Source organism: Bos javanicus, chromosome 11, assembly GCF_032452875.1.
Source record: "Bos javanicus breed banteng chromosome 11, ARS-OSU_banteng_1.0, whole genome shotgun sequence".
NCBI classification, from domain to species: domain Eukaryota; kingdom Metazoa; phylum Chordata; class Mammalia; order Artiodactyla; family Bovidae; genus Bos; species Bos javanicus.
Genome location: NC_083878.1, coordinates 47,473,782 through 47,496,463, shown reverse-complemented (window position 1 = coordinate 47,496,463; position 22,682 = coordinate 47,473,782).

Below are 22,682 nucleotides of genomic sequence, written 5' to 3'. Positions count from 1 at the left end.
TGGTGCGTCCCCTTGTCCTAGGGAATTCTTTGAAGGGAAAGACCGAAATCGGTTTTTTAATTTCTCTAAACATAGCGATAGGTTCGTTCCTATCCGGAAAATAGATATGCATTTTAGGTCCAGTTTGCGCAGACTTTTGGTGTCATTTGTTGTCTTCGAAAACAGAAGGGTAAACGTTTTCAAAGACACATAAATAAGTGGGTTCGGAATTAGCATTTTAAAGCCAACTGTAATTTAAACTGTGCTAGAAGCGCTCGTTTACAAAAAACGATCTCAACGAATTATGGCAGAAGACTTGCCCTCTACTTCTGTTAAGTTTTCTAATGCAGCTCCTGCCCGGAAAAACAAACAAAATCAGCAAAATACTGTGGAGACTCAAGTGCCACGCCATCATTATTTATTGACTCCGAACGATAAGAAAAAAAAATATTTTTTTTACGGTTAAATTGAGTTCTAAATATTTTCTTAAGCGGTCACAGGTCTGAGATTCTCTTTTAAAGGAGAGGGGAGAGGAAAAAAAAATTTTTTTTTTCCTATTTGTCAATTGCAGATTGACGATTCAGAATACTTAATAATTCGGAACCCACCTCCCGCATTTATTTTCGTGACAGTTCCTTATGTACTTTCAGGAAAATGATCCTCTTCTGTTTTAGCACTTCTTAAAAAGTAAAATCCAAAGATCTTAGCCAACTTGGGTACCTAAAATGCAACTCACACTTCAAATGTAACATTTTTTTCTCGTCTTTTGTGAACCCGGGAAGGAATTCTTGTCACACAGTTTCTTTCCGTCTCCTTGCAAATGGTATAGAATGGAGTAGTGTTTGCCTTAGTTGTATTTTGAGGGAAGGAAAACTGCTTTCGTTTTCCTTCCCAAATAGCCCAGACGAAGTTATTTTTCTTGGGATGTTAATAAGGATGACAGCTGTAAGTCAAGAAATTGGAAAGCAATTTTTAGTAACTTAATAAATGCTCAAATTTAATATTTTTTCCTAAAGTTTAAACAAAAAAAGAGAAAAAGTTCAAAAGAAAAGCTGGCAAACTAGATGGTAATAAATTAGGAAAGATTTGAAACCATCCCTCCCTTAGTAATTGATGTCCTTAAGAATATACTTTTCTTTAGCAAATTGATTACCCATACATACTTTGCAGTCTTGCAGATTTTTTTTTTTTAGTTCAACTCTTAATCCTATATTCCAAATTATTCTGAGTGAGAGGCTATGATTAAAGATCATTGTTTCTTTGGTTAAAGGTTCTGCTTAAAAGAGATATTTTGCTCCTTGACTATACATTATCTTTTCCCAACTTTAACTTTATTAAATTAATGGAGCCACCTAGCGGCTCTTTGCTCTGTTACAGCAGATATCCAGATAGGGACCTGTGAAATGAACAGTTCACCCCTGCTAAGGGTTTGGATATCATACTTTTTTCTATTTGTTTTTAAATTACATATTAATTAGCCAAGCTTAAGACTCATTGGTCACAGTCTTGGTTTTTAATGTCAAAATTTAAAATAATATCTTAAATCCGTGTGTATGTACTCAGTTGCTCAGTCCTGTCTGATTCTTTGCGACTCCATGGACTGTAGCCGGCCAGGCTCCCCAGCCCATGGGATTTTTCAGGCAAGAATACTGGAGAGGATTGCCATTTCCTCCTCCAAGGGATCTTCCCAACTCAGGGATGGAATTCGAGTCTCCTGTGTCTACTGCATTGGCAGGTGGATTCTTTATCACTGACTGAGCCACATGGAATTTTAAACAAAATTTTAAAACATTCGGTACACTTGAAAAAAAACAGAAAAGCAAATAGAATAAAACCTAGGCATAAAATGCAAGTTCTCTGTAATAATGTATTGTTAAATTGCCTTTTCACAAAAGAATATAATTGAGGCAATTGATCAATGTACCTATACCAGTGTAAAATGATGTAAAACAAAGGTAGATGTTGCATGTTTTCATCACTGGAAAATAAAACATTTTGGGAAACCTTTCAACCTGAAGAAAATCTCTCATTTATTTTCCACTGACATTTGGTAACATTCTAGATGCTTCCTTGTGCAACAACAGTAATTTACAATGGAATGTAGTCATTTTTAACAAATACTATAATAACATGTAAAATTCTTTACACTCATTGATTTATAGCATAGAAATGTTTGCACTATGGCATTTGCTAGTATTTGTCCATATTTTTTTGTTGTTTAGTTGGATCTAACTCTGCGACCCTATGGGCTATAGCTTGCCAGGCTTCTCTGTCCATGGGATTTCCCAGGTGAGAATACTAGAGTGGGTTGCCATTTCCTTATGGCATATGGAAATATGGAAATATCCTTTCCATATTTACTGAGGAAGAAAAAGGTAATATACATTGGAAATAACCTCAGTGCTCTTAATTCCTGATAGCTGCAACTTATTTATGTGTTTTTGCTGTGCTGGGTCTTAGTTGTGGCTCACAGGATCTTCCTTGTGCTTGCATGGGGGACCTAGTTCCCAGACCAGGGATTGTACCCAGGCCCCCTGCATTGGGAGCGTGGAGTCTTACCCACTGGACCACCAGGGAAGTCCCATAGTTGCAACTTAGAACAACAGAGGAGGTGAGAAGAGAAGGCAAGAACTGAATCAGCTATATGTATACAGCAGAAACTAAGACAATGTTTTAAAGCAACTATACCCCAAATGAAAAAAAGAAAACACACCCAAGCATACACACACTGTAGCTCATCAATAGGGGATATGGATTGTTGTCAATTTTTAATGCCAAAAGTAATTAGAGACAATTGTTGTTGTTCAGCCACTCAATTGTGTCTGACTCTTGGTGACCCCATGGACTGTAGCCTGCCAGGCTCCTCTGTCCATGGGATTTCCCAGGCAAGAATACTGGAGTGGGTTGCCATTTCCTTCTCCAGGAGATCTTCCTGACCCAGGGATCCAACACATGTTTCCTGCATTGGCAGGTGGGTTCTTTACCATTGAACCACCTGGGAAGCCCAAATAAAGACTTAGCAGCTATTAAAAAATTAAGAGAAAGTGGGAAAACTCATTGTAATCAAAGAATACAGTTTAGGGGAAAATGAAGTAAGAATAACTACCACATAGGCTAAAATATGTAAGATTTTTCTGGTGAAGAAAGGATGGATTCTTGAAGGAAAGATATTGCATCTATGGGGGCTGGACCCACCACCTCATTCCTTACTTTTTCCAATTGCTGACCACTTAATTGGTTCTCATTTAGGGGTTTCCCTGGTGGCTCAGACCATAAAAATCGGGCCACAATGCGAGAGACCTGGGTTCGATCCCTGGGTAAGGAAGATCCCTGGAGAAGGGAATAGCGACCCACTCCAGTATTCTTTTTTGTTTGTTTGTTTGTTTCACTCCAGTATTCTTGTCTGGAGAATCCCACGGACAGAGAATGATGGGCTACAGTCCATCATGATGGGGTTGCAAGGAGTTGGAAACCACTCCTATATATATAGATATAGTGTATATATATATATATACATACACATAGCAACTGGTAGTGTCATTAATCAGAGAAGGCAATGGCACCCCACACCAGTACTCTTGCCTGGAAAATCCCATGGATGGAGGAGCCTGGTAGGCTCCATGGGGTCGATAAGAGTCGGACATGACTGAGCGACTTCACTTTCACTTTTCACTTTCATGCATTGGAGAAGGAAATGGCAACCCTCTCCAGTGTTCTTGCCTGGAGAATCTCAGGGACGGGGGAGCCTGGTGGGCTGCCGTCTCTGGGGTCGCACAAAGTCGGACATGACGAAGCGACTTAGCAGCAGTGTCATTAATGAGGAGCACACTGAAGAGCCTCTGTCCCCTCCCAGTGCATCACTGCAGATGCAGCAGATGTCAGAGGTGCTGTCCATCAGTTTTTAACAAACATTTAGGCTCTACTTACTGAATCTAAGAGCTGATGGGAAACTGAGGTGGCTCTTTTCCACTAGGAGAGCAGGTTTTTCACCAACTTAGCCTCTGTTTTCTTTTCCAAGAACACATTTACCTGTGAGCTGTTCATGTTAACCTTGGCCAAGTTGCCCCTTTGGTCCCCCTACTAAGCCACCTGGGAGTCAAAGACTGGAGTGAGCTGTAAATACAGGTGTTGTGTATGCTTAGTCACTCATTGGGTCTGACTCTTTGTGACCATACAGACCATAGTCAGCTAGCGTCTCTGTCTATGGAATTTTCCATGCAAAAATACTGGAGTGAGTGGTCATTTCCTCCTCCAGGATCTTCTCAATCCAAGGATCAAACCCACATCTCCTACATCTCCTATACTGGCAGGAGGATTCTTTACAACTGCTGCTACCTGGGAGGCTCAGATACCGGGGGCAGGGTGCAAAAATCATGGGCAGGGAGGCTCAGAAGCACTACCAGGCCATAGGCCAGCTGACCCCCATGGCTTATGGCGCTCTTCCCACTGCCAACATTAGACACAGGATGCCTAGCACAAAGGATGACTCCTTGGGATTCTTGTGGGTTGAAGCCTCTGAAGATACCACCGAAGTTCTGTGTACTTAGTCCAGAAGAATAAGAGAAAAAAATTATCAGCCCAAACCATGGTGATCCAACAAATCCTTTGAACAAAGTTACTAATACATCACTGCCTGCTTCAACCTTAGACCTCTTCCCAGTGCTTCACTCTCCCCTCCCCAATCCTCTGGAATGCTTCACTGGCCTCTGGCTCTAGCTGATTAGCCCCATTCTTGAGCTTCCTCAGCTAACTTGTCAGACCCTTCCTTGTGCTCCAGACCTGCTCCCAGAGTGTCTTCAGCTCTCCTAGAAGACTTGCCTGATAGTGTCTCTCCGTGCTCTGAAAGCATCCTGGCTCCCCGGGATCCTCCCATGGTGCCCTGAGGCTACTTTTCCCCCAACTCCTCCCTCCTCAGGGCACAAATGCCCTCCAGCCCTCCTGTCTTGCTGGATGGCTTCAGCATCGGCTTGGTAGGTTATCCAATTCTCTGGACTCTCATTTCTAATAACCAGTTCCTCCTCTCCAGTTCAGCTACTCACTATACTGAGTGTTCTTTGAGGCTGGGGACTGTGTCTCTGTGACTCTGTGGCTCACTTTTTTTGAGTGCTTACAATTAAGGAAACATGTACTAAATGCCTGGCATTGTGCTAAGCATCTTCCATGCGTTATCTCATTTACTTCTTACAGCAATTCTGTGAGATAAGAACTCTCAGTCTGCATTCTACAGATGAAGTCTCAGAGAGAGAAGTTAAGTAATTTCTAAGTGTGCAGCCAAGATTCAAAGCTGATTCAGAGCCAGGCAATCACACCACGAAGCCCAGGCTGGGAGCTCTCGGCAATAATTATATATGCTCTGCTCAGACACTCAGTCGTTTCTGACTCTTTGTGACCCCATGGACTGTAGCCCACCAGATTCCTTTGTCCATGGGATTTTCCAAGCAGGAATACTGGAGTGAGTTGTCATTTCTTTCTCCCAACCCAGGGATCAAACCTGGGTCTTCTGTGTTGCAGGGGGATTCTTTACCAACTGAGCCACCAGGGACACCATCATTAATTGCCTCCTCCGGTATTTCCCCAGTGGCTGGTTCAGTGCCTATCATTGGTGCATGCTCAATTATTGTTTGTTACTTAAAGAAATTAAAGTTAAAAAGCATTAAATGATGTAAAATGGAAATTAGAAGTCTCACCCCTTCAACTTCCTATCCCCTATCAGTTTCTTATGCTTTCCTCCAGAAAATGTTTGGAGGTACTTAACCTGCACAGATATATGCCTTTAAAGCAGAATCCATGCCATTGACATAGCTTTGCACCTTCTAGTTCCATTAATATGTTTTGGAGAACTTTCCAAAGCAGTCCATATGTCCAAACGTCTACCTCATTCGTCCTCCTGGTGTTCCCCTTCATGAGATGTTCAATGAAGACCCACCAGTATTGTTTTGTAAGAGTGGTTTACAGCCTGTCCCTGTTTTAATTTGGTGGTGTCCCTCCATATTTGTTAGGCAGTATTTTGAATTTGGAGAAGGCAATGGCACCCCACTCTAGTACTTTTGCCTGGAAAATCCCATGGATGGAGGAGCCTGGTGGACTTCAGTCCATGGGGTCTCGAAGAGTCGGACACGACTGAGCAACTTCACTTTCACTTTTCACTTTCATGCATTGGCGAAGGAAATGGCAACCCACTCCAGTGTTCTTGCCTGGAGAATCCCAGGGATGGGGGAGCCTGGTGGGCTGCCGTCTATGGGGTCGCACAGAGTCAGACATGACTGAAGCGACTTAGCAGTAGCAGCATTTTGAATTTAACCTACTTTAGATGGATCTTACAACTACCTCCTTTAAAGAAAATGGCTTAAAAGCAGAGGCATTACTTTGCTAACAAAGATCCTTATAGTCAAAGCTATGGTTTTTCTAGTAGTCATGTACGGATGTGAGAGTTGGCCCATAAAGAAGACTGAGCACCGAAGAATTGATGCTTTTGAATTGTGTGTGGTGCTGGAGAAGACTCTTGAAAGTCCCTTGAACTGCAAAGAGATCAAACCAGTGAATCCTAAAGGAAATGAATCCTGAATATTCATTGGAAGGACTGAAGCTCCAATACTTTGGCCACCTGATGTGAAGAGCCAACTCATTAAAAAGACCCTGATGCTGAAAGAGACTGAGGGGATAAGGAGAAGGGATAGACAGAGGATGAGATGGTTGGATGGCATGATCGACTCAATGGACATGAGTTTGAGCAAACTCCAGGAGATAGTGAAGGACAGGGAAGCCTGACGTGCTGTAGTCCATGGGGTCACTAAGTCTGGGACAGGACTTAGTGACAGCAACCACAACAAGTAAATTTCTAGCTGGGATTTTCTGGGTCAAAGAGGACATACCTTTAAACATGTGATTCTGACAAATGGTTCTTCAAGAGGATGCCCCAGTTTATACCACTAGCAGGTTCATGTTGGACGCCTATTTTCCTTCCCTTTTGCTAAAGCTGGATGTGTTCAAGTTTTTTTATTTACTGATCTTAAAAGCACAGAAGGATATCTCAAATGTGTTTCGGTTTGTTTTCCCTGATGAATGAATACCTAGTCATATGTCATGTTAATTTTTTCGTTTTGTTAACTTCCTGTTCTGACCTTTTGCTCATTTTGCTCTTTTTAAAAAAAATGGATGTGTCTGAGCTCTTTGTGATTAAAGATATTAATTTTCACCCCCAGGTGTTGCAAATTGTGGTTTCTTTGTTAACATTATCTCTTCTGTTGGATCTATGATAGCGCTCTGTCCTGACTTTCTTCCTTTATCTTCTGCATTCTCATCTCATCCTTTGAATATAGTTTTTTACCCCCTCAGGTTCCTAATTCAGTCCTCTTCTTTTCCTCGCACACATTCTTCATGGGCTGCCATATCCACTCCTGTGCCTTTAGTTGTAATGGTTCGTTACAGCTATTACTGCCTGTTTAATAGCTCTGTAAAGAAGAGCTATACTTGCGGGCTTGTAAGAATTGTGTGGGATTGGCCACTGGAGAGGGAAAAACTGGAGACTCAGACTTGGCCCTTGCCCAGAGTTACTCTTTCCTACAGCAGTGATTTGTTTGACGTGAGTGAATGATTTAAGATAGGTCACTTAAGTCAGAGAAGGAGAAATATCACATGGCATCCCTTATATGTGGAATCTAAAAAGAAATGATACAAAGGAATTGACAAAACAGAAACAAACTCACAGACATAGAGAATGAATTTATGGTTGCCAGGGGGAAGGTTGGGATGAAGGAATAATTAGGGAGTTTGATGTAGAGTTTGCTATATTTAAAATGGATAACCAGCAGGGACCTACTGTATAGCACATGGGACTCTTCTCAATGTTCTGTGGCAGACTGGAAGGGAGGGGAGTTTGCAGGAGAATGGATACATGTATATATATGGCTGAGTCCCTTCGTTGTTCACCTGAAATTATCACAACATTGTTAATCAGCTGTACTCTAATACCAAATAAAAAGTTAAAAAAAAAGATAGGTCACTTAAGATCATCTTCAGAATTTCTCTTGGGATTATCAGGAAAAAGTTCCTTTCTTCACAAGTCTTGGTTCCTGTACAGAGGATGTGGCCCTGAAATGACCATCATTGGTACCATGACGCTGCGGGTGACATCATGTAAAGCTGAATGACAGGAATGAAGACATGTCCTGGATCCAAGATTTGAATCCCTTTATTCAGAATCTTCCTTCAACCTTTTGAACTTCCTGTTTTCATTAGCCAACAGATTTCCATTGTGATTTAACAAGTTAGGATGTGACATTATGGGCTGCATTGCATTCCTGCCAAACCACAATGTTGACTTTCTACCTCTTTATACCTCAGAATGTGACTATTTGGTCATTACAGAGGTAATTAAGGTGAATTAGGTTCTTAGGACAAGGGAGCCCTAATCCAAAATGACTAAAGCCTTTATGAGAAGAGATTAGGACACAGACACACACATGCAAAGGAAAGACCATGGGAAGATAGGGAGAAGACAGTCATCTAAGCCCAGGAGAGAAGCCCTCAGAGGTTACTAACGCCACTGACACTTTGGTCTTGGACATCTAACACCCAGAACTACGAAGAAATAAATTTCTGTGGTTGAAACCACTCAGTCTGTATTGAGTTGGCCAAAAAGTTCATTTGGGTTTTGCTGTACCATCATATGGAAAAACCCAAACAACATTTTTGGCCAGCCCAGTACTTTGGCAGCCCTAGCAAACACACACAGGTAGGATTTTATCCATTGCAAAAGAAATATTAAATGCTGGTAACTCCCTGTGCGGGACAAGGAGGCCTGGCATGCTGCAGTCCATGGGGACGCAAAGAGTCAGACATGACTTAGCAGCTGAACAACAACAGCAACTCCTATCCAGTTCACTCATATGAGGTCCTGGCCCAGCCACCAGCTCCTACTGAATATTTATTTCCTCTTCATTTTCATACAAGTCACCTTCAATATATATCTAAGCATCTCATCATTATCCTCTTAAAATCCACTTCTCCTCCATATTCCCATGACCCATTGTCTAAGCCAAGAACCAGAGGTTCTTCTACTGAAGGACCAAGTCAGGCCATGGCAGTTCTTTACTCTTTGTCCTGCTGGCAACACCAAGAATCAGACCACCATCATCCCTCCCTTGGATTTTTGCAGTTGACTCCTAACTGAACTCCCTGGCTCTTTTTGTTACTTCTAATCCTCTCTCTGACCCATAATGATTTTATATTGATAGAAGAGCATATGTCATCATGACACTGATTTTAACTCTTTAGTCATTCTCACTGCTCTTAGGATAAAGTGTAACCTCCATAGCATGGTGTAGGGGATCCCAGGAGAGGCAGCTCATCTTGTTAGCCAGCCTAGTCTCTACTCCGTGCTGGCTCTGCTCTCAGTGTTTCCACTAAATCTAGCCCTTCTGATGTCCTCTTCATGATTCTAACCCACTTATGCTAATTATTAGTATTTTCTTTTAATTGATTCAACTTTTAAATTCCATCGTTTGGAAGGAAAATCATATAGCATTATTACTAAGTATATACATATATATACTTAATTATATGATCATATGATAATTATATGATTATTATGATTGTATGATTTATATATCACTGCCATAGAAGGAATACATTTAAATTAATTTTGTTCACTAATATTGCTGAAAAAATTGTTGCCTTCAATAATGTTAAATTTCAAAAAGATTAAAAATAAAAACATGAATAATGTAATATAAGTAACTGTAAACTTAATTCCATTAGCAAAGATTGAAATCTGAAAATAAATTCCTCAGTAGAAAGAATGGCATGACTTATGATCAGTTTAGTAACAAAGTGATGTTCAGTATAATGATGTTTATTTTTAAATCAAGATTAAGAACAACACTGTAAAATAAATAAATGGAACATTGTAAATTAACTATAATTCAACTTTAAAAAATTAAGGGGAGGGAGGTTTAAGAGGAAAGGTATCTGTTTATATCTATCTATATATATAGATATGATTGTGGCTGATTCGTGTTGTACGGCAGAAACCAACACAACATTGTAAAGCAATTATCCTCCAATTAAAAATAAATAAGATTCAGACAAAATTATATATTAGTAGGAGAAGGCAATGACAACCCACTCCAGTACTCTTGCCTGGAAAACCCCATGGACGGAGGAGTCTGGTAGGCTGCAGTCCATGGGGTCGATAAAAGTCGGACACGACTGAGCAACTTCACTTTCACTTTTCACTTTCATGCATTGGAGAAGGAAATGGCAACCCACTCCAGTGTTCTTGCCTGGAGAATCCCAGGGATGGGGGAGCCTGGTGGGCTGCCGTCTATGGGGTCACATAGAGTTGGACACGACTGAAGCGACTTAGCAGCAGCAGCATATATTACTAGGGCTCCCCTGATGGCTCAGTAGGTAAATAATCCGCCTGCAATGCAGGAGACACAGGAGACTCGGGTTCCATCCCTGAGTCAGGAAGATCCCCTAGAGGAGGAAATGGCAACCCACTCCAGTAGTCTTGCCTGAAAAATCCCATGGACAGAGGAGCCTCGTTGGCTACAGTCCAAAGGGTTGCAAAGAGTCAGACACAACTAAGCGTGCTAGCACTCTACATTAAACACCACACTTGTTTTACAATAATAAAACAAATTTTGTTTTTTGAATTTTTTTTAACCAGCATGAAGAATTGCAGCTTACATGTGTTAGCATGGGAATGGAAAATGCTATTTAATTGACCCATTTGATAGGTTTGGCTAACTTATATTCAAAAATGTTTGATTTAAGAAGCCATCTTAAGTAATTGTTAGAATCTATTATAAATTTGTGAAGGCATAATCCAAAAAGGAATAGAGAAATGATTTCTTGGGCTCTGACCATTGTTGGATTATGCTTATAAAATCCTTTTTATCAACACTGACAAATGTTTCTTCATCCCTGCAAAATACTTTCAGCAAGTATTTTGGGTAAGTTTATAAACAGGCTCATCTATGAATTCAAGAAATACTTATTGAGCATGACAGATCCTGATTCCGGCTCCAGATAAACTTTATAAACTATAAATTTTTGCTCCCACGTAGCTTCAAATGATGAGAATTTTCCCACCCAGATGACCAAGAGACCCAGGGGACCCAGACTACGAGTTTATAATCCCCAAGGTCAGTTTATCTGGCTTGGGAATTCTGAAACAAGCTTGTCCTTTAAGGATAAATTAGGCTTTCAAATGAGGAAAACTTATCTAAAGATATGCTAATTTGCAATTCCTCACCCAATCATGCATATGATGTCCATGAAGATAGAATTTTCTTCTAGAAAGACTTAATTCTTCTCCTATCTTAAAAGACAAGAGTGGAGCTTCAGCCTGTGTCTTTCAGTCTCAAAAGGTTGAGACTGTAGTGATCTATGTCTAATGAAAATTGAAAGTTGTTCAGTCATGTCCGAGTCTTTGCAACCCCATGGTCTGTAGCCCACCAGGCTCCTCTGTCCATGGATTTATCCAGGCCAAAATGCTGGAGTGGGTAGCTATTTCCTTCTCCAGTCCCAACCCAGGGATTGAACCCAGGTCTCCCGCATTGCAGGAGGATTCTTTACTGTCTGAGCCACCAGGGAAGCCTGTGCCTAATACATTTGACAATTTTAATTGTCTCCTGAAATCTTCCTGCCTATTTCCTGTGGCTGAGAGTTCCCCAGTGAACACAAGATGAATAATTTTGGGAGTTTGGGGAGACAACCTGAAGGAAGTCCATTCACTTGTTAACCAGCCATGCTCCAAGAACCCTCCAAGCTTTTCCCAATGCATTGCTCCCAAGCTTTATCATGGTTTGCCATGAACTGGTCAATAAATTTAAGTATATTTATCTTATTTTATTTATTTTTTGGCTGCACTGTGCAGGATGCAGGATCTTCCCAAGCAACCAGAGATCGAACCCCTGTCGCCTGTTGTGGAAGGGCAGATTCTTTACCCTGGACCACCAGGGAAGTCCCTAGTCAATAAATGTAAAACCCGGTTCTCTTCTTTAGATATATGAGTAGACAGGTCAAGATGTAACCATGGCCTTAATTCAGCCTGTGTCTGACAAATACACAAAGATGGGCTGGTTTTGTAATATCAGTGGCTTCCTCAGTTTGCTAGATTTCATTATATATAAAAACTTTGGATCAGATATATCTTACTGACTTACTACACCTCTTCTTAACCAACATCCAATTGAACCCAGATTCACTCTTCTAATTACAGTTCTCATAGCCTTTCTATCCTAGGGCCCTTTGCTTTGCTTGTACCTTTTGAGGTTGGTAATTGCCATAAAGAAGTCTCAGACTGAAGAATTGATGCTTTCAAATTGTAGTGCTGGAGAAGACCCTTGAGAGTCCCTGGGATTGCATGGATAAGAAATGAGTGAAATTCTGAAGGAGATGGGAATACCAGACCACCTGACCTGCCTCTTGAGAAACCTGTATGCAGTTCAGGAAGCAACAGTTAGAACTGGACATGAAACAACAGACTGGTTCCAAATAGGAAAAGGAGTACGTTAAGGCTGCATACTGTCACCCTGCTTATTTAACTTCTATGCAGAGTACATCATGAGAAACACTGGACTGGAAGAGGCACAAGCTGGAATCAAGATTGCCGGGAGAAATATCAATAACCTCAGATATGCAGATGACACCACCCTTATGGCAGAAAGTGAAGAACTAAAGAGCCTCTTGATGAAAGTGAAAGAGGAGAGTGAAAAAGTTGACTTAAAGCTCCACATTCAGAAAACTAAGATCATGGCATCCAGTCCCATCACTTCATGGCAAATAGATGGGGAAACAGTGGAAACAGTTTCTGACTTTATTTTGGGGGCTCTCCAAAATCACCGCAGATGGTGATTGCAGCCATGAAATGAAAAGACGCTTACTCTTTGGAAGGAAAGTTATGACCAACCTAGATAGCATATTCAAAAGCAGAGACATTACTTTGTCAACAAAGGTCCATCTAGTCAAGGCTATGGTTTTTCCAGTAGTCATATATGGATGTGAGAATTGGCCTATAAAGAAAGCTGAGTGCAGAAGAATTGATGCTTTTGAACTGTGATGTTAGAGAAGACTCTTGGGAGTCCCTTGAACTTCAAGGAGATCCAACCAGTCCATCCTAAAGGAGATCAGTCTTGGGTGTTCACTGGAAGGACTGCTACTGAAGCTGAAATTCCAATACTTTGGCCATCTGATGAGAAGAGCTGACTCATTTGAAAAGACCCTGATGCTAGGAAAGATTGAGGGCAAGAGGAGAAGGTGATGAGAGAGGATGAGAGGTTGGATGGCATCACCAACTCTATGGACATGGGTTTAGGTAGACTCCAGCAGTTGGTGATGAGGCCTGGCGTGCTGTGGTTCATGGGATCACAAGGACACGACTGAGCGACTGAACTGAAATGAGTCAATCCTAAAGGAAATCAACCCTGTATATTAATTGGAAGGACTGATGTTGAAACTGAAGTTCCAATACTTTGGCCATCTGATACAAAGAGCCAACTCATTGGAAAAGACCCTATTCCTGGGAAAGATTGAGGGCATGAGGAGAAGGGGAAGACAGAGGATGAGATGGTTAGATAGCATCACTGACTCAATAGATATGAATTTGAGCAAACTCTTGAGACAGTGGAGGAGAGAGGAGCCTGGCATGCTGCAGTCCATGGGGTCACAGTCAGACACAACTTAGCATCTGAACAACAATTGCCTTTCATATAATAGGCACTCTGTGAATAGTTTGGGAGGGTGATGATGATGATGAAAGTGTTGGTTACTGCCTTGGTCCTTTGGCTTCCTCTTGACTGTAGATCCACTCACCTGGGGCTGAAATTGGAGAAGCTGTGCTGACCTTTTTCCATCCAGTGTTTCCTTGTCCTGTGGCAGAGTCACCCTGGAAGCATGTTAAATGGAGATTCCTTGGCTCCACCTCATGGAGACTGAGTTTCTATAATAGGGTGCCTGCAGGCTCTATACTTCTTAAGCCCCGCCCCTATTGATCCTCACACTGGAATTTGGGGGCATACTCACCTATTCAATACTTTAAAAATGAGGGCAAACATTCCTTTATATTTTTAAATTAAAAAAAAATCAAACATTTTGGCCACACCACACAGCATGTGAGATCTTAGTTCCTCGACCAGGGACTGAACCCTGTGCCTTCTGCGGTAGAAGCTCAAAGTCTTAACCACTGGACCACCAGGGAACTCCCAAATATTCCTTTGTAGATACACTTAAGTGATAAAGCAATGATTCTCAAGTTGGGGAGATCAGAGAGAATTGTCAGAATCAATCAAATTATTTTTCAAATTATAGGCATCCTTGACCTTATCTCCATTTGGAGATGACATTAAGAGCCACAACTAGCAAGCATGTGCCTATATCATCCCTCAGAAGTGGAGAAGCAGAGGCACAAAGTTGGGATACAAGATATGGAAATAATCAGGCAATCAGGAGCACTTCATATGAATGTGTTTATATATATATAAAAGTGAAAGTGAAGTCACTCAGTCGTGTCCGACTCTTTGTGACCCCATGGACTGTAGCCTATCAGGCTCTTCCATCCATGGGATTTTCCAGGCAATAGTACTGGAGTGGGTTGCCATTTCCTTCTCCAGGGGATCTTCCCGACCCTGGGATCGAACCTGGGTCTCCTGCATTGCAGACAGATGCTTTACCCTCTGAGCCATCAGGGAAGTCCTGTTTATATATATATACATATATATATATAGTGGTTTCTAAAGACAAATTTATTGAATATAGTTGATTTACAACATTGTGTTAGTTTACAGCAACACGATTCAGTTATACCTATATACACATATATTAATATATCTCTTTGTTTTTAGACTCTTTTTCCATTATAGGTTATTAGAAGATATTGAGTATAGGTCTCTGAGCTATATATAGTAGGTCTTTATTGGTCATCTGTTTTATATATGAGTGCTAAATTGCTTCAGTCGTGTTCAATTCTTTACGACCCTATGGACCGTCATAGCCCACCAGGCTCCTCTGTCCATGGAATTCTCCAAACAAGAATACTGGAGTGGGTTGCTGTGCTCTCCTCCAGGAGATTTTTCCAACCCAGGGATCGAACCTGGGTCTCCTGCACTGCAGGCAGATTCTTTACCATCTGAGCCACCAGGAATATATAGTAGTGTGTATATTTTCATCCCAAACTCCTAATTTATCCCTCCTCACCTTCCCCTTTGGTAATTATAAGTTTGTTTTCTGTGTCTATGGGTCTATTTCTACATAAATTTTGGGGGGAAAAGAAGAGGTGGTCTTAGAAGGAAAGGAAATCTCCCAAATAGAGTTGAGAGGTGAGAATGGAGTGAACTTGAATACAGAGGGCACAGGTCATTGTGGGATGCTAGTTGCATCTGCCCCTCTAAGGCAGAGCCTCTCATGAACTTCTGATAAAGGGCCTCAGAAGCTTTTTTGGTGACAGAGCAGAATGTTTCATCTCTCTGGTTTCTGTAGCCTGAGAGATCTCAGTTCTGGTCTCAACTTAGCAGCTTATTAAGCTTAGAGAGTGGTACCATCAGTTAAAGAACTACTTGAAGCTCTGAATCTTGATTTTCCCAGGTATAAGATGTAGATGACAATACTAAAATCATTCCAAGGACTTCCCTAGTGGTCCAGTGGATAAGAATCTGCCTGCCAATGCAGGGCACACAGATTCCACATGCTGTGGAACAACTAAGCCCATGTGCCACAACTATTGAAGCCCCTGTGCTCTAGGGCCCACAGACCACAACTACTGTGTCCAAGTGCTGCCACTTCGGAAGCCCAGACACTCCACAACAAGAGAAGAGAGCCTGTGCTCTGCAAGAAGAGAAGCCACTGCAATAAGTTCATGCACCAAAACGCAAAGTAACCCCCACTAGCTAAAACCAGAGAAAGCCCGTGTGCAGTAGCCAAGACCCAGTGCAACCAAAAATCAATAAACAAATGCATAAATTATTTTAAAAAATAAAATCGTTCCAAGGATTGTGTGTAAAATACTAAGCAGTCAATAAGTGGTAGTTTTTATCATTGCCTATTTTTTTTATTTTCTGAATTGATAAACCTGGGAATGAAGTACACTGCCTTCGATCATGGATAAGACACAGCTCAGAAACAACAAAGTAAAGATCAATGGACACTTCCCTGCTGGATAAATTTTTTTAATATTGTTTTTTTATTTGGCTGTGCCAGATCTTAGTTGTGGCATGTGGGATCTAGTTCCCTGACTAGAGTCCCCTGGATTGGGCACATGGAGTCTTAGCCAGTGGACCATCAGGGAAGTCCCCTAGAAAAATTAAAATATGAGGTTCCCCCCTTGTAGAGCATTATTTGGACCAATCTTAATGCGGGAGACCTGGGTTCAATCCCTGGGTTGAGAAGATCCCTTGGAGAAGGGAAAGGCTACCCACTCTAGTATTCTGGCCTGGAGAATTCCGTGGACTATGTATTCCATGGGTCGCAAAGAGTTGGACATGACTGAGCAACTTTCACTTTCACTTTATTAGGGGAGACAGTATCTGGCCAAATGGTTGCAAATGCAGTATATAACTTATGAAACTTTTTAATTTAGGGGAAAAACAAAACCCTAATGAAGTGACAAAGATGTGCCAGGTTCTGGACAAGGCAGAAACAAGAGTTTCTGCCCTCAAGTTACCCCTGCCTAAGGAAAAACAGGCAAAAAAATGGAAGTGATTAGGTTGAATCTGTGGGAGTTGTGATAATACTTTCCTCTAAGATACTAGTAACTTTCTTATCGATTTCTAAGTACTCCATTTGTTTTGGGGAAACTGAGCCCCTTGTCTATAATATGAGTTACAATGTTTTTTCTCATATTATCTTTTAACTTTGTTTCAGTCATTTTTTTGGTTTTTGTTTTGTCTTTTACCATTCAGGTGTCATTTTTATATCATCAAATGTCAGTATCTTCTTTAAGGGCTTCGAAATTTCATGTCATAGCTGTCAGTTCTTCCCTATTCTGAGATTATAAAATAATGTTTTCTTCTGTTTTTTCCGGAAGGCCACTTGGATGTCCCAACATCATTTATTGAATATTCCCCTTAATTTATTTGGGCCTGTAGGTAAATATAAAACAGTTTGATGTTGAGTTCTGAGAAGACAGAGTCATTGATTTTCAATAATGATGACACTGAGTCTTCAATAAAAGATTAAACAATGTTATATAGTCTCTGTCAAGAGGCAAGAGGAGGAATGATTTATACAGAATAATTGTAAACACTCATGTTAACATTTTTTGTTTTGTTGCCTCCCCCTCCACCATCTTTGGCTTCCCAGGTGGCGCTAGTGGTAAAGAACCCACCTGCCAATGCAAGAGACATAAGAGACGCTGGTTCAGTCCCTGGGTAGAGAAGATCCCCTGGAGTAGGAAAGACAACCCACTCCAGTATTCTTGCCTGGAGAATCCTATGGACAGAGGAGCCTGTTGGGCTGCAATCCATGGGGTCACAAAGTGTCAGACATGACTGAAGCAACTGAGCATAGCCAACCATCTCACCTTAGTTCCCAGGCCAGGGGTTGAACCCACGTCTCCTCCAGTGGAGAAGTAGAGACTTTTAACCACTGGAGCACCAGAGGATTCCCATTTTGTTGCCTTTTCAAAGGCAATTATTTCAGAAGTTTACATCTTATTGACCCAAAGCCAAGATAAATTCAGTACAAAGTATACAATGAAGCACTCTTTTTTTTTTTAAAGAAAACTTAAATTTTAATTTCTACTTTTTTTTATAGTTATTTATTTGGCTTTGCTAGGTCTTAGTTTTGGCACTCAGGATCTTTGATCTTCGTTGCAGCTTACGGGATCTCTAGCTGTGGATCCTGACCTGGGATCAAACCTGGGCCCTCTGCCTTGGAATTGAGGAGTCTCAGCCACTGAACCACTGGAGAAGTCCCGAAGCATTCTTTTTTTTTAAGTTCTGAAACAATAAAAATTTCTTAGAATCTAAACTTCCTGGAGGAGTGCATGGCAACACACTCCTGGCTTGCCTGGAGAATCCCCATGGACAGAGGAGCCTGACGGGCTGCAGTCCCTGGGGTTGCAAAGAGTTGGACACGACTGAGCGACTAGGCACAGCACAGTATCTAAACTTAAATATGAAAACCTTGGAGAAAACCTTGTAGTGATGAGCCACTGACCACCAAAAGCTTGCCCATGTCCAAGATCAACTGACCATTATCCTAGATCAGAAGCCCTGAGTATTTAAGGCATTGGAATTCAATGATTAGTTATGAAACTCGGGGTAGGAGGAAGCCTTCCAGGATAACTTACAGGCCCATCAACAGTGCGAGAGACTGTTTCCTCTCAGTTTTATTCAAGACTGAATGTAACCCATGTTTACTAATCTAAGAGATGAAAAATGTCTCATTTACTGTTTCAACTTTCACTTCCTTATTTTATTCATTTATTTCTGGTCTTGCTGGGTGGTTCTCCATTGCTGCATGCGGGCTTTCTCTAGTTGCAGTGAACGATGTCTACTCTTCATTGAAGTTCTCGGGCTTCTCATTGCAGTGGCTTCTCCTGTTGTGGAGGATAGGCTTTAGGTGCCCGGGCTTCAGTAGTTGCAGCACTAGGGGCTCAGTAGTTGTGGCTGGCACACAGGCTTAGTAGCATGTGGAACCCAGACCAGAGATCAAACCTGTGATCCCTGCTTTGGCAGGCAGATTCTTATCCACTGTACCACCAGGGAAGTCCACATTTCAGTTCTTTAATTATGAGTAATTTTGTATGTCTTTTCGTATGTGTGTTATTTTTTTCTGTGAAGGGTGTCCTTTACCTATTTTTTTTGGATTGTTTGTCTTTTTGTTATGCAGCTATAAGAATGTCTGAGTTCTGTGGTAGAGAAATCACTTAGCCTGCCTAAGCCTGTTTTCTCATCAGGAGAATGAGAACAATGTTCGTGACAGTTGTTAACTTGTCCTGAGCAGCCCCTGCTCCCCTGCTGACTGGTTGGTCTTCCCAGGGAGCATTTCCTAGCATCTCATTTCAGGGCCACTAGTCCTTAAGGCATCTTTGTGAAAATTAGAAAAAGGCACTCGTTTCTCAGGCTGGCATCACCCTGCACTAAGGCACCTGACTTGGAGAGCAGGCACTGGGTATCAGACCTAATTATCGCCTTAGTAGTTTGTCCTTATACAGGGCACCACCTGCCCGCCCCACTGTTCATAGCAATGCTGTAGCATCTAATTTTCATAAACCCTAGGAAGAAGGTACTATTATTATCCCCATTTTAGGTCACTTCCCCAAAGCCGCACAGCAAGTCAGTGATGAATTTGGAGTCCATGATTAATCACCGTGTTGTATTGCACCTTCACACAAGGTTACAGTCTTTTGTTTTTTTAGTATTTATTTATTTGGGTGCACGGGTGTTAGTTGTGGCACTTTCATCTTTGTTGCAACTTTTGAGATCTTTAGTTGCAGCCTGTGAGAGCTCATTCCCTGACCAGGGGTTGAACGTAGGTCCCCCGAGTTGGGAGCATGGAGTCTTAGCCACCGAGCCACCACGGAAGTCCCTATAGTTAGTCTTAATCAGGACAGTCCTTATAAAGCACTCAGCACAGAGCCTGATAGGTAGTTAATACTTAATAAAATGTATGTGGAAATCCCCTGGCAGTCCAGTGGTTAGGACTTGGCACTTTCACTGCCAAGGCCTAGGTTCACTCCCTGGCCAGCGAACTAAGATCCTGTAAGTCAAGAGGCACAGCCAGAAAAAAAAAAGTATTTGAAGTTAGTCTTTCATCTATCTTGTGTTGCAAATACTGTTTTCCAGTTTTGGCATTTGGCATTTGATTTGACTTGTGTTTGCTAACCTACAAAACTCTTAGATAATCAAATTTCTTCATCTTTTCCATCATGATTTTGGTGATGACTTTTGTCTTGGTTGGCATTATGAAGACCAAATGATTAAGTAAGACAACCACTTCTCTGTTAATTAGGGGACAGGCTAACTTAAGGAAACCCCCAAATGCAATATTACAGTGAACTTCTGTCACATGGAACAGTCCTGACCTGGGGTGTGACTGTGCACCAGAACCTTCCCAGTGACCCAGGAACTTTCTCTGTCAGAAGAGAGCATGGTAGACCTTACTTCCTTCGTGATCCACTGGTTAAGAATGTGGCCACGGGGAGGGAAAACAAGCAATCTCCCTTAAAGGAAGCAACTTTTATTTCCACTGAAATCCCATTGGAACTTAGATGGACACCTCAGGGCTACAAAGGAAGCTGGGGACTGTAGTCTGTGGGAGGTCTGTGCCCTGCTAAAACAACAGATCCAGTGGACGGGGCATAGCTCTTGTGCTAAAAAGAAAGAAGGAAAGGATACCAGGGTATAGCTGGTAGTCAGGATCACACCTCCCCAAGTCCTACATCCTCATACATTAAACCCACTGGTAAAGAATCTGCCTGCAATGCAGGAGACCTGGGTTCTATCCCTGGGCCAGAAAGATCCCCTGGAGAAGGGAATAACTACCCACTCCAGTATTCTCACCTAGGGAATCCCATGGACAGAGGAGCCTGGCAGGCTATAGCCCATGGGGTCTCAAAGAGTCGGACATGACTGAGCCACTAAGTTTCATCCTGAACTTACTTCTGGATAACTTTTGTTCAGTAGCAAGAATTTCAATTCTTACAGATGCAGTTCCCCCCACCTCCACACTCTTTTGTTGGGGATAATTATAAGAGGTAACTCAGAGTTAGGAAAAGAAAAGAGAAATAATACGCCTTGCCTCCTGAGGGTCTTGGCAAATTCTCCTTCCTGGGCCTGGACCACTTTCCCGTCTTTCAGCCAGTTAATTGCTACCTGTTCTTAGGATGCCAGCTCAAAGCTTCATCCTCAGAAAAGCAGCTCTAGCTCCTTCCCCCTTCTCCCTCCCAATGTAGGTGAGGGCTCCTTTATAATCATCTCATGTTACTTTTTTTTTCCATTTTATTTATTTATTTTTGGCTGTGCTGGGTCTTTGTTGCTGCTCGGGTTTTTCTCTAGCTGTGATGAGCGGGAGCTACCCTCTAGTTGCTGTGCGCAGGCTTCTCATTGCAGTGGCTGCTCTTGTTGTGCATCATGCACTGTAAGGCATGCAGGCTTCAGTAGTTGCGGCTCCTGGGCTGTTGAGCACAGGCGCCATAGTTGTGGTGCACGGGCTTAGTTGCTCTGAGCCATGTGGGATCTTCCCAGAGCAGGGATTGAACCCATATCTCCTGCAGTGGCCGGTGGATTCTTTACCACTGAGCCACCAGGGAAGCGCTAATATTACTTGTATTCATAGTACTTTCACAGCTGGTAACTAGTGTGTAATTGTGTGACTATTCGGTTGATATGTCCTTGCAGTGCTGGACTCTGGACTTCCAGGGGCAGGAGCCATATCTATTGCGCTCACCTCCAGAGATGGAGCTCCATAAATATTTGCTGGATAAATGAATGAATGTTGAGAGAGGAAGGCAGTGGAGCTGTGAGAGAGAGGAAGGAGAGAAAGAAGTAGCTGACATCTTAGGATGTAATGAGTGACCTGGCAGAGGGGAAGCGCTGAACTTGGGGAAGGGGCAAACCTATTGGTCGCCAATGAGTTTGATGAGTTCCAGTTCTGTACTCTGGTTTGAAGTTGTCCACACGCAGGGTTGAGAAGATGAACTCCCTTCCTGGGCAAGTGAGTGCTGATGAGAAATGCTTGCTCAACTCTGGTGCCAGGGTTGAGGCTTCTGTGCCTCCATCCAGCAGAGGCTTGGACCCTTAAAAACTGTTGAATTAATAAAACATTATATATTGGAATTTTCCTAGCCTTTTCTGTGAAATAAAATTACTTATTCCATGACTTCATTCATTGTTTTTGGAAGGAAGCTAAATGCTCAGTCAGAGACTCATTTATACAATTTGCTATTTAGTCTAAAAGTGACACTGACATTTCTTTTTTGCCTTTTAAGTTTTTAAAAAATTATTTATTTTAATTGGAAGATATTACTTTACAATATTGTGATGGCTTTTGCCATACATCAGTATGAATCGGCCATAGGCATACATGTGTCCCCTCCATCCTGAATCCTTCCTCCCACCTGCCTTCCCACCCCATCCCTCCAAGTCATCACAGAGCACCTGTTTTGGGTGCCCTGTGTCATACATCGAACTCGCACTGGTTATCTATTTAACATAGTTGTAGCAGTGTTAATTGCTCAGTCGTGTCAGACTCCTTGTGACCACATGGACTGTAGCCACCAGGCTCCTCTGTCCATGGAATTCTGCAGGCAAGAATACTGGAGTGGGTTGCCATGCCTTCCTCCAGGGGATCTTCCTGACCCAGGAATCGAACCTGGGTCTCCTGCATTGCATGCAGATTCTTTAACTTAAGACCTACAGGGAAGTCATCTATCTTACATACAGTAATGTATACATTTCAATGCTATTCTCTCAAATCATCCCACCCTCTCCTTCTCCCACAACACTGACATTTAAGGAAAATCTGTAATAGGAGTGGTGGCAAAACAAAGGTAATTAGGATTCCATGGTTTCCTATTGATGGTATACTTTTTGATACTATTATTGACATTTGACAAGTGTCCTAGTCAAAAAGTTATATAGCCTATTGACTATCAAATTAAACTTCTGAGATATAGATGTGAGCTACATTATATATGATATATCTGTGTATCTATCTTTTTTTAAACCTAGATTACTCAAAGTTTCTGCCTCTTTTGT